The sequence below is a fragment of the Elephantulus edwardii genome, unplaced genomic scaffold (assembly GCF_000299155.1).
Source record: "Elephantulus edwardii isolate Elephantulus edwardi_28Jun2011 unplaced genomic scaffold, EleEdw1.0 scaffold00073, whole genome shotgun sequence".
Lineage (NCBI taxonomy): Eukaryota > Metazoa > Chordata > Mammalia > Macroscelidea > Macroscelididae > Elephantulus > Elephantulus edwardii.
Genome location: NW_006399823.1, coordinates 7,039,075 through 7,049,859, shown reverse-complemented (window position 1 = coordinate 7,049,859; position 10,785 = coordinate 7,039,075). Strand labels below are relative to the sequence as shown.

Below are 10,785 nucleotides of genomic sequence, written 5' to 3'. Positions count from 1 at the left end.
AGTCCAGAGTAAAGCCTGTATAGTGGAGTGGACCTGGGGAGAAGGATTGTAAAACAATGAAAGAATTTTTCTTTTACTTTTCCAAGAGTGTAGTGTACCAGGAGGGAGGGGAGAAAAGTACAACAATGAATGAATGGAAATCCAAAGTCTGTAAATTTTCATTGAAATTAATAATAAAATTTAAAAATGTAAAAAAAAGAAAGAAAGAAAATACCATGGTTTGGAGCAGGTACACCTTAGTCTCTAAACTGGCAACCTGGTTTAATAATACATTAAAGATATCATCCTTACAGTATATTTTCACAATGCAACTAATCTTTCAATTTCTTGACTGCTGCTACCATACATGAGACATGTTGAACATCTTTTAGCTTTCTACAATTCAACTTATGGCAATTCCGTTCTTCAAGTTGCTCAGGATGAAAAACTTACAATCAAAGGTGACTGCTTTCTTTCTCTCAAGTCAGGCATCAGCAATTCACATTGTTACATCTTTAAAATCTTTCCATAAGTGACCGGTTCTCCCCAATTAGTTACAATGACACAGTCATGAACAATAAAGTTTTTCTCTTAAATTTTGAATAGCTTTCTAATAGTCTTTTCCCAAATCTTATCAGTCTATTCTTGAAAACAGGAAGAGTGATCTTTTAAGTTTACATTTTCTGGCAGATGAGGTCACTCCTTGTTCAGTATGACACATCTTCCCAGCAATACTCAGCATTCCCCTGGACCCATTCATTACCTCCCTGACTGTGGCTCTATTACTCTGCCACTCCATCAGCAGCTTCCTCAATATTCCTTTTTTAAATGAGGCATATTTTTACCTTGCAATGTTGTCCTGATTATCCTCCCTGTTTGGTCATTCTTTCTTTCCATTCTCCTACTGCTTACCTCTCACCTTCTCTAAGTCTTCGCTCAAGCATCTTCTCAGTGAGTTCATCCTGACCAATCTCTCTGTCATGGGTTGAATTGTGCCCTCCAAAAATACATATATGTAGTGACACCCCTATGATGTGGTAAGGCAAATGGTTGTAAAAACTTTTTTTTTATTTTTTTAGTTTTGTGTTTTATTAATTTAAGAACTTAAGGCCTTGACTGCATATTTCTGCAGTGGGTACAGGCGCTCTTTTCGCTGCTACTTCTTGGTCTTCAGGTTCTCCTCATGCTTGTTGAGCCTTCGGCGCATGGCACGTGTTTTCTTGGGCTGCAGATCCAGGGGTTTGTACTTCTCGCCCTTCTAGTATTTTCTGAGGTTCTCCTTTTGAGTCTGGTTAGTAACAGTGAGAACACGGGCAGTAGATTTTCGGACAACTCGGATTTTGGAGAGCTTAGAAGCCGCACCGCCTGTCACTTCGGCTGGGAAAGCTCCACCTTCAGATAGTCCAGCTGTTTTAACAGCTCCTTCTTCTTCTTGCCACTAAGGAAGGTCCTGAGCCTTGATTTTGGCCATGGCGGAAAGATAGAACCTGGCTGCCCCTGATCCAACCCCCAGTTGTAAAAACTTTTAAGGTAGAATGCAACACTCCTTAATCTTAAAACAGTCCTCATCCAATGTAAAAGAAGGTTCCTTAGGGTGTAGCCTGTAACACCTTTCATCTCACTAGAGGTAAAAGAGGAAGAAGACATTGAGCTGCGAGGTGGGATTAAGTACCTCCCCAAAATAATTGCTGGGTGTGGAATGTGACCTTCCAGACTCATGTGCCCGCACTGGGAACCCCGTGACACCAGGGATAGGCCTGAGCAAGTGGTGACCTTCAGAGAACCTCAAGCCTACAGGTGCTGAACAAGAACTTCCTTAAACTACAAACAGAGAGATAGAGGCCCTTCCCTTAGAGCTGGCACCCTGAATTTGGAGTTCGAGCCTCCTTAACTGCACAAGAATAAGCTTCTATTTGTTGAAGTCATCTATTTGTGGTATATCTGTTGTAACAGCACTAGCTAGTTATGACACCCTACTCTTTAAAAAGATTCTTTCATTCATTCTTGAACAATTTCTTTTTAAAAAGAAAAGCAAACTGAGAAGGGGGTTTAGGGAGGAAAATAAGAAAATGTGCAACAATGAATGGATAGAAAGCCAAGTTTTCTGTAAACTTTCATTAAAGTATTAATTTTTTTTTTTAAAAGAAGACACCCTACTCTTTCCCCTTGACACTATGGTCCTTGACTTACTTACCCAGCTCTTTTTCTACTTGTTCCATTGCTCTCATCACCTGCTGTAATGTAACACACCCTGCAATTTACTTTTTTGATTTATGATTTAAAGAACATCTTCTGACACCAGAATAGAAATATAATATGGGTGGAAAACTGTTTCTTTTTTGAAAGCAAAGTTCTGTAGATTGTACTTACATGAAAAATCCATTTGTGGGTTGGTGTGTTTCAAGTGCCAAGAAAAGTGTCTGACACATTGTAGATGCACAGTTAACATCTGTTGAATAAACTGTTGTCTCCTTAGGATCAGGAGGGCCCTCGAACATGCAAGGAATTGTATCCTTATTGAAGCTTTTATTAATGGACTTTGCTTCACACAAGATAAATCCACAAAACTTCATATTCATAATAGAAGGCTGACCCTTAATCAGCCCTGGATGTTGTTTTTCTCCAGATCTAACAGCTGTCTTCAACCGTGACCTTCAAAAGCTTACACACTGAAGACGATAATCCTCCCTTATAATCTGTATAATCACCTTATTATACAGAAAAGCATGAAATGAGAACTAAAGTCAAGATTTCAATTTACAAGGCAGAATGGGTAGGTATTTTAGAACTCTAGTTTTGGAGTCTAAAATCATGCTTTACCATTTATTTGTTAATGACTTTGAGCAGATTACTTGTTTCTGGTTTTCTTTACCTATGAAATGGCCCAGATTATTGTAAGACTTAGTAAAATAATGGTACAAAATTCCTTAGCAGAAAACTTATAAGTACACAATAAAAATGTCTTAAAAGCTTCTCTAAGGTTAAAAGAGAGAACGTTGGTGGTGTAAGGAGAAGAGAGCTGTAACAAAGGCTCTACATCTCTAGCAGTTTGGAAACCCTAGTGGTTTTGAGGGAGACAGATGGGCGGTCTCCTCCCATTGCTGTTTACAGTCCCAGGAACCTGCTGGAATGTCACCATGAGTCAGAACCGACTCCATGCCTGTAGTATTTTGAGAGGTGAAGGTTAAAAGATGTGATTTTTACTTCAAAGGAGGGAAAAGTCCTCTAAAAACATTTCAACATTTTCTATGGGGACATACACACAAACATAACCACAACCAAATTCCTGTAGATTTACAAATTCAGACTGCAACTATCCTCTATATTGAGTTCTTACTGCATATACCCTACTCTCTCATTTCATCTCATTTACCTCATTCCTATCTAGCTGTTACTGACTCATAGCTGATCCTCCATTGAGTGTCCTAGGCTGTAAGTGGCCCAGGAGGAGTTTGTTCATCTTTCCTACTACAAGCCATGTGAGGCACTGTACCAAATCTAGTGTCAAAAAATAGATACCTTGTATTTCATTTGCTGAGCAGCAGAAGCTACTCAACTTTATTTTGTGTGGTTCCTAAATTGTAGCATGAGAAGAGGATTCTGAGGACTTGACATGAGACCCCTAAAGATTGACTGCATATGAAAACACATAAACAACAGGCAACTTCTCTGAAAGTGGGATGCTGGCATGACTAAAGAGAATCTAGCAATGACAGTCTATATGCACTTCTATATTTCCACCATTGTTTGTGCATTGAAGGTAAATTATTCACAGGGTCGTACTATTGAGAGATTATTTATCTTCCCTGGTGATTTTTCTCATGCATGATTGCTGTTAGTTGCCACTGTCCAACTCATGGAGATTCCCATAACAAGATGAAGCACTACAGTTTAGCACCACTTTCATGCTGTTCTGATATGTTCGAGTCTGCTGTGGCTGCTGCATCAATACTTCTCATTTATGGTTTCTCTCGTCTTTGCTTAATCTGTCGTTGTTGTTGTTAGGTGCCATTGGGTCGAGTACGACCCATAGAGACTCAAAAGAGCTCAGCCCTGTTCTGTCCTGTGCCATCCTCATACCTCCTGACACACAAGAGCTTATTGCAGTGGTCACCATGTCAATCCATCTGGTTCAGGGTCTTCCTCTCCTTCGCTGACCCTCTGCCAGAATGCTCAATCTACACTTTACCAAATAGGATTTCCTTCTTCAGAAACTTGTCTCTCTTGATTAATGGTAAAGGAATCCTGGTGCCAGATTACTAAGAAAAATGTTATCATTTTGTCCAAATCCACTGGCCACTATGGGAAGAAAGATGCGATACCTCCTCTCCAAAATATCCAGAAGAGAGTCACTCTAACTTGGATCCTACTTGATGGGTGTAGAGTTAATAGACAACATATTTTATTGTCCAAATTCATCAAATTTAAAGTTTCAAAAATATTTTGTGATATATATATAGAGAGAGAGGTTTTACGAGCTGATTTTTGTGGTAGTTCACCAGGATTTTCTTCCTAGTTTGTCACCATGATGTCTGTCATAGGTGAATCTGATGTTACTTGTTGCTCTGATATTGAAAGCAATGCCACTATAATATGTTCAAGCCTCCTCTATACGACAACAAACTGATAGATGAGGGGTGGTACACACAGCAGATTAAAAAGAGTGGGTGAGACCAACCACAATTTCATAAAGCACAAAATCAGACTCTACTACTTGTTATTGTTCTTTATAAACGTACATGATTAAAACAATTATCAAAGAAAGGAGAGGACTTATTTTTTGTAAGATAGATATCAAAGACAATGACAGTGTGAGAAAGTACTATTTAAGAATAGTATGGTATCATCTTCTGTCTCTTATATATGTATTTCCCTACAGCACTGAAGTATGATTCTTTGAAGTACAGAATCATTTCTACGACACAATATTTCATGGAAATGATGTCTCAGTACTGATCAATCTGTACACTTGCCACTATGTAAGTACAGTGTCCAGAAGTTTTATGTTTGAGGAAATGGGTCTTTGGCAATAAAGCACTATTTATAGGACACCTCATCATGTAGGCATCCAAAGTGTCTAATATAAAACACCCAAGGAAAATAAACACAGCTCAGTCACAAAGAAATTACACACAATGAGTTCCAATTCGTTCAGAAGATTAACTGCATGAAAGGTGCCATGTTCTCTTTATTTATTTGCTTTTATAGAGATAGATATATGCTATGCCTATAAGAGCACAAAATGCCTAACAGAATAGGAGACTGTCTGTTTCCTTTCAAAACAATTTTAAAATAAAATTCTAGGGAAGAGAACAAGAAAATGAAATAGTTACTCACATTAAAAAAATAATAATATTGTTAGGCAACCAGTTTAATCATTAAAACCAAGGTCATTTTATGTGCTTTAAATGTATTTTCTATCACTTCAAAATTTTTACAAGATCAAAATGTTTTGTGTTGTCCCTTGCCTAGAGTGAAAGTTCAAATCAAACAGAGGGAAATCTTTGCAACCACTTGCTGATATCCCTTGTTTTAGAGTGAGCCCTAAGTTCACGTTGTTCTCAGGATTACAGAGTGAATTAGCATCTTGGATTGTCTCTGGTGTAGCATCAGTAACTCTTCCCCATATTGTGAATTTTCATGATACTTAGTCATACTGAGTCACTGGCATTTGTTATCTGTCCCCGGCCTTGTGTTCTCCATTAGTTTTAGAAAGAAATTCAGTTAAAGAGTCTCTGAGACCTTGTTCAGTTCTAAATATAATTTCCATAAAACTCATAAAGATTCTTGTAATGAACAAAAATTTTCTCACATAATGAAAGACCTGATTTTAACATATATTTTATAAAACTGATGGTGGTATATAGTTTTTCACTGGTTCCATCAATCAATCAATTACCCAATATTTCTTTAATTCTTTTCAGAGAATCAGACATTGCATTGTTTTTTCTGATGGTCTAGTGGTAAGAAAACAAAGATTCTGGGCCAACTGGTAATACCATGATAGATGGAGAAGAGATTGAGAATGTTAACAATTTCTGTTTGCACTGGGAAAATATGCTGTAAGGAACCTCTCCAGAGTACTAAAGAACAATGATGTCAGTCTAAGCAGGGACGAATTTGCTCATGATTCTGATTATGGTCTTTGCAATTACTTGCTATGCTTCAGAAAGTTGTACAATGACTGAGAATGACAAAATAATTGATGCCTTTGAGCTGTGGTTTTGGAGAAGAATATTCAACATACCATGAACAGCCAAGGAAACTAACAGGTCTGTCTGGGAGAGAGTATAAGCCAACCTGCTCCTTGGAGGCAAGGATTTTGAATCTCTGTCTCACATACTCTGGACATTTTGCCAGAAGAGACAGTCCTTGGAAAAGGACATGATGCTTGAAAGTGTGGGGATAGACAATGCAAGAGAGGAAGATCCGGGATAAGATGGATTGACACAGTAACTTAGAAAATAGGGGTAGATGTGTTAGAGATGGTGAGACAGCTTCAGAGCAGGGCAGGGTTCAAAGCTATTGTATGTAGATGATTATAAGTTGTAGGTGACTTGATGGCACATAACAACAACAAAGATGGTAAGAGACTACGCTGCAATATCAAAGGCACATAGTTCAAATCTACCAGCTGCTCCACCAAGAGAAGGATGGGCAATACTTTTGTGTGAATAACTGCCTCTGAAAAGCTGCAGGAGGGTCAGTTATGGGTTGGTTCTGATTCAACGGTACATGAAAACAATAACTAGAATCTACTCAAAGGCATATGCTAGAATTTTGTGAGGTGCAGCTATTAGATATACACAAAAGTTATGCATCCTTACTGACTCAACACAATACTTATTGTTATTATGTGCCATACAGTCAATCACAACTCACAGCAGCCCTATGCACAATAGCTCTGAACCCTGCTGTATCCTGGGCCAATCTCATTGTCTCTGACTTACCTACCTTCATTACCCTAGTTACTGTGTTGATCCATCTCATTCAGAGTCTACCTTTCCTGCATTGTCCCTCCACCCTTCCTATAAGAATGTCCTTCCCCAAGGACTGGTCCCTCCTGGTCACATGACCAAAGTATATAAAACAGAGCCTCAAAATCCTTAGCTCCAAGGAATAGCTCAGCTTCCCTCTCTATTGACCACATGAAACCACATCAATTCACTACTCTTATAAAATCCTTACAGAGCTCCTTTGCACCTCTGCTATCTGGACTAGTGGTAAAAAGCTGTTCTGCCAATCAAAAGGCACAATGGCTTCAAGACCACTGGATGCTCCACCATAGAAAGATCAGTAATTAACTCTCAGGCAATTTAGCAGCTCCAGAAACCAGCTGGACAATCAGCTATGGGTTGGTTCCAACTTAATGGTACACAACAGTAATCATCATAGTAGTTACTTGTATTGTTTCTTTTCCCCACAGTCTATAAACTTGTTAATTGCCCTTGGATCAACGCAGAGTCATGAAAACCTCATGTGTGGCTGAGGCTGTGCATCAAAGCTATTATCAATATCTGCTGGCAAAACCTCTGCAAAAATTGATGCTGGCAAAACTGGACTGCTACCTGCAGAAAGCTGAAACAGGATCTACATTTCACATCATACACAAAGATTACCTCAAGCTGGATCAGAGACTGGGAGTAAAGCCCCAAACCATAAAGTTCAATTGAGACAAACTGGTATCAAGCTTAGATGGCCTAGTTTATGGTATAAAGAGAATGCCAAATACAGCGAGAAGGACACAATCTGGATAGGACAAAACTGATGAATGGTATCTTCGAAAGATTAATTAATTCCCCATTTACATAAAAAAATCTTTTCTAACAGAGTGAAAAGAAAACCTACTGACCAGGGAAAAACATTTGGCAATACCATTTCGGAGAAGGATATCATATCAAAAGTTTATAGAATCCTACAGGGCCTCCACAAGAAAAAGACTAATAACATAATTACAAAATGGGCAAAAGACATGGAAGATATCCTGATGGCCAACAGACACATGAAGAAATGCTCCAATCACTGGCAAGAAGAGTGATGCAAATAACACCACTTTCCTCCAGTAGCAGTGGCAAAGTTTAACAGGGCAGCAAGTAATAAATGTTGGAGAGGATGTGGCGAGTTAGGAATTCTTTTTGGTTTTTTTACTTTTAACTTTTTTACAAGTTTGTTTATTGAAAGTATATGAAAATAGTAACAAGGTGTTCAACAACATTTAATAAATTTTCAAGATTTTAACAATATGAAATATTAAGAATTCACTTCAAAAATCCAAAGGTTCTGGATCATTCCAACCTCAAATGGCTTTGTGCCTTGGCTAGCACTTGCTATTCTGTGACTGGATGCCAAAGCCAAGACATGAACTCTTATACATTGTTAGCGGAATTATAAAAGGGTACAACCACTCTCAAAGGCAGATTGGTGTTTTCTAAGAAAGTTGAACATAGAAATTCCATATGACCCAGCTATTCCACTGCTTGTAATATACCCAGAGAAAATGAGAACTTGGGGCACAAAGGAGACTTGTAAAACAATGTTCATAGCAGCATTATTCACCATTTCAAGAACATGGAAATAGCTCAAATGTTCAACCACAGTTAAATGGATTGAGAAATTATGGAACATTCATGTGATGGGATAATGTGCAGTATTCAGGAGCAATGATTTTGTTAATCACTACCTAACTTGGAAGGGACTGGAGAGCATTGTGTTAAGTGAAATAACTCAGTTTTATGAGGACAAATGCTTTATAAGACCATTTTTGTAGAATAGGTATAAATTTCCAAGGAGGAAAAGGGGAAGCAGAGGGGTGAGGATGGGTGGGGAGGGGGTGTTAATTATAGGGTCGCACAATTTGATGGGTGGAGGGAGGGCTGAGTAAAAGAAATGGGAAAGATCTAGTGTGAAAAACAATGTATACAGTCTTTGAAAGTAAAGCAGTATAAAATTAAAAAAATTATTTTTAAAAAATTGGCTATCCCGTTTCACAATAGTGGCACTATGCAGGATTTATCCTTTTGTGACTGACATATTTCACTCAGCATAATGTCCTCCAGGGTGATCCATTCTGAATAATATTTCATGAGTTCCTTATTTTTTAGTGCAGTGTAGTATTCCATTGTGTGACGATACCACAGCTTCATGGGCACTTAAGTTGTTTCTAACTCTTTGCTATTGTGAAAAAAGCCACACAATAAACATGGGTGTGCATATATCTGCTTGGATGGTGGTTATGGTTGGGGGTAGACTGAGAAAGATGGATAAATTATGTATATGCCTTGAAACAGATGAGAGAGAGAACCGTTCAAAATATATATACAATTAGGTATTACTGTTGTGATAAGAGTCCAGAACACAGGCTGCATAGTGGAGTGGACTTGGGGAGAGGGATTGTATAACAATAAAATAATTTTTCTTTTACTTTTCAAAGAGAAGAATGAACCGGAGGGTAGGGGTGGGCAGGGAGAAAAGTGTAACAATGAATAAATGGAAATCCAAAATCTCTAAATTTTCATTAAAATTAATAATAATAAATTTTTTAAGTGCTATCAAATTTTCCATTATCATAAACAGAAACTTAGTGCTTCCTAATGTAAACTCCCATAATATAGTTTCAATGACTGAGATTTTAAAAGTAGAACACCAATCTTCTTCCAAAGTCTCTGTGAGTAATCTTTAACAATACAGTTAGCATACAGCTTCTAGAAGAGAATTAGGTCAATGTTCTCTTCTTTGCCCTGCAGTATCTACCTTATTGTGAAAGACTACTCCCAAAATTGATTGAATCAATAATAACTTGCTAGAAATTTAAGGCTGAATAGAAGATGTGCTAAAATGTTGGAGTTTGCTGAGGGAAGTTAGCTATTAAAAAGATTCCAAAGTCTGGCATTGATTGATTAGGTCAATTTTAGAGTCAATTTAGAATTTTGTTTTCAGCCACCACTAATCGTAGTTAGTAGTAAGTGTTACTATCAAATAAATTCAACTCTTGGTTACTTAATGCATACCAGAGTTATGGTTGCTGTTGTTGTTAGGTGTCATTAAATTAAGTATAATCCACAGTGGTTCTGTGAAAAACAAATATGAACTTGCCCTGTCTGGGGTATCCTCATGACCTCTGCCATACTCAAGCCCAATGTTGCAGTCATTGTACCAATCAATTTCATTGAGTAACTTCCAGGGTTTCCCTGACTATCAACCTTCCCAAGATCTTTACCCATGATATCTGTTTTTCAAGAATTGATCTCTACTGACAACATGCCCAGAGTACACGAGATGAAGTTTCACCATCCTTGCCTCTAAGGGAGAAGGCTAGTTGCACTTCCTCTAAGACAGACTTATTTGGTCTTTTGCAGTCCATGATGTTTATTAGCCTTCTTCAACATCACAGTTTGAAGGTATCAATTCTCCTTTGATTTTCCTTGTTCATTGTCCAAATTTCATATGAAGCAATTAAGAAGAGTATGGCTTGGATCAGGGGTATCTCAGTCTTTAAACTGCCATCTTTTCTCTTTAGCACTCTGGAGACATCTTTGACAGTAGATTTTGCCAGTGCAACACATCTCTTGATTTCTTGACTACTGCTACAATGAGTGTTGATTGTAGATCTAAATAAAAGGAAATTGCTGACAACTTCAACATTTTCTCTATTTTTTCAGAGCAGAATGTTCTACACAAAATGTTCAGTTGCTAAGTGTCAGGAAATATACTTCCTGACTTTTCTTCCTACACACTTTTGAATGAACTCTAATCTCCAAACGTACAGAGTCCAGAGTGCTCACCATTTCACCACAGACCAACCCGGAA

General features: G+C 37.9%; 1 pseudogene; it reads right to left on the bottom strand.

Annotated features, from left to right (window-relative positions):
• Nucleotides 1-1,075: 1,075 nt before the first annotated feature.
• LOC102845036 lies at nucleotides 1,076-1,450 on the bottom strand (annotated as a pseudogene).
• Between the last annotated feature and the right edge of the window lie 9,335 nt (nucleotides 1,451-10,785).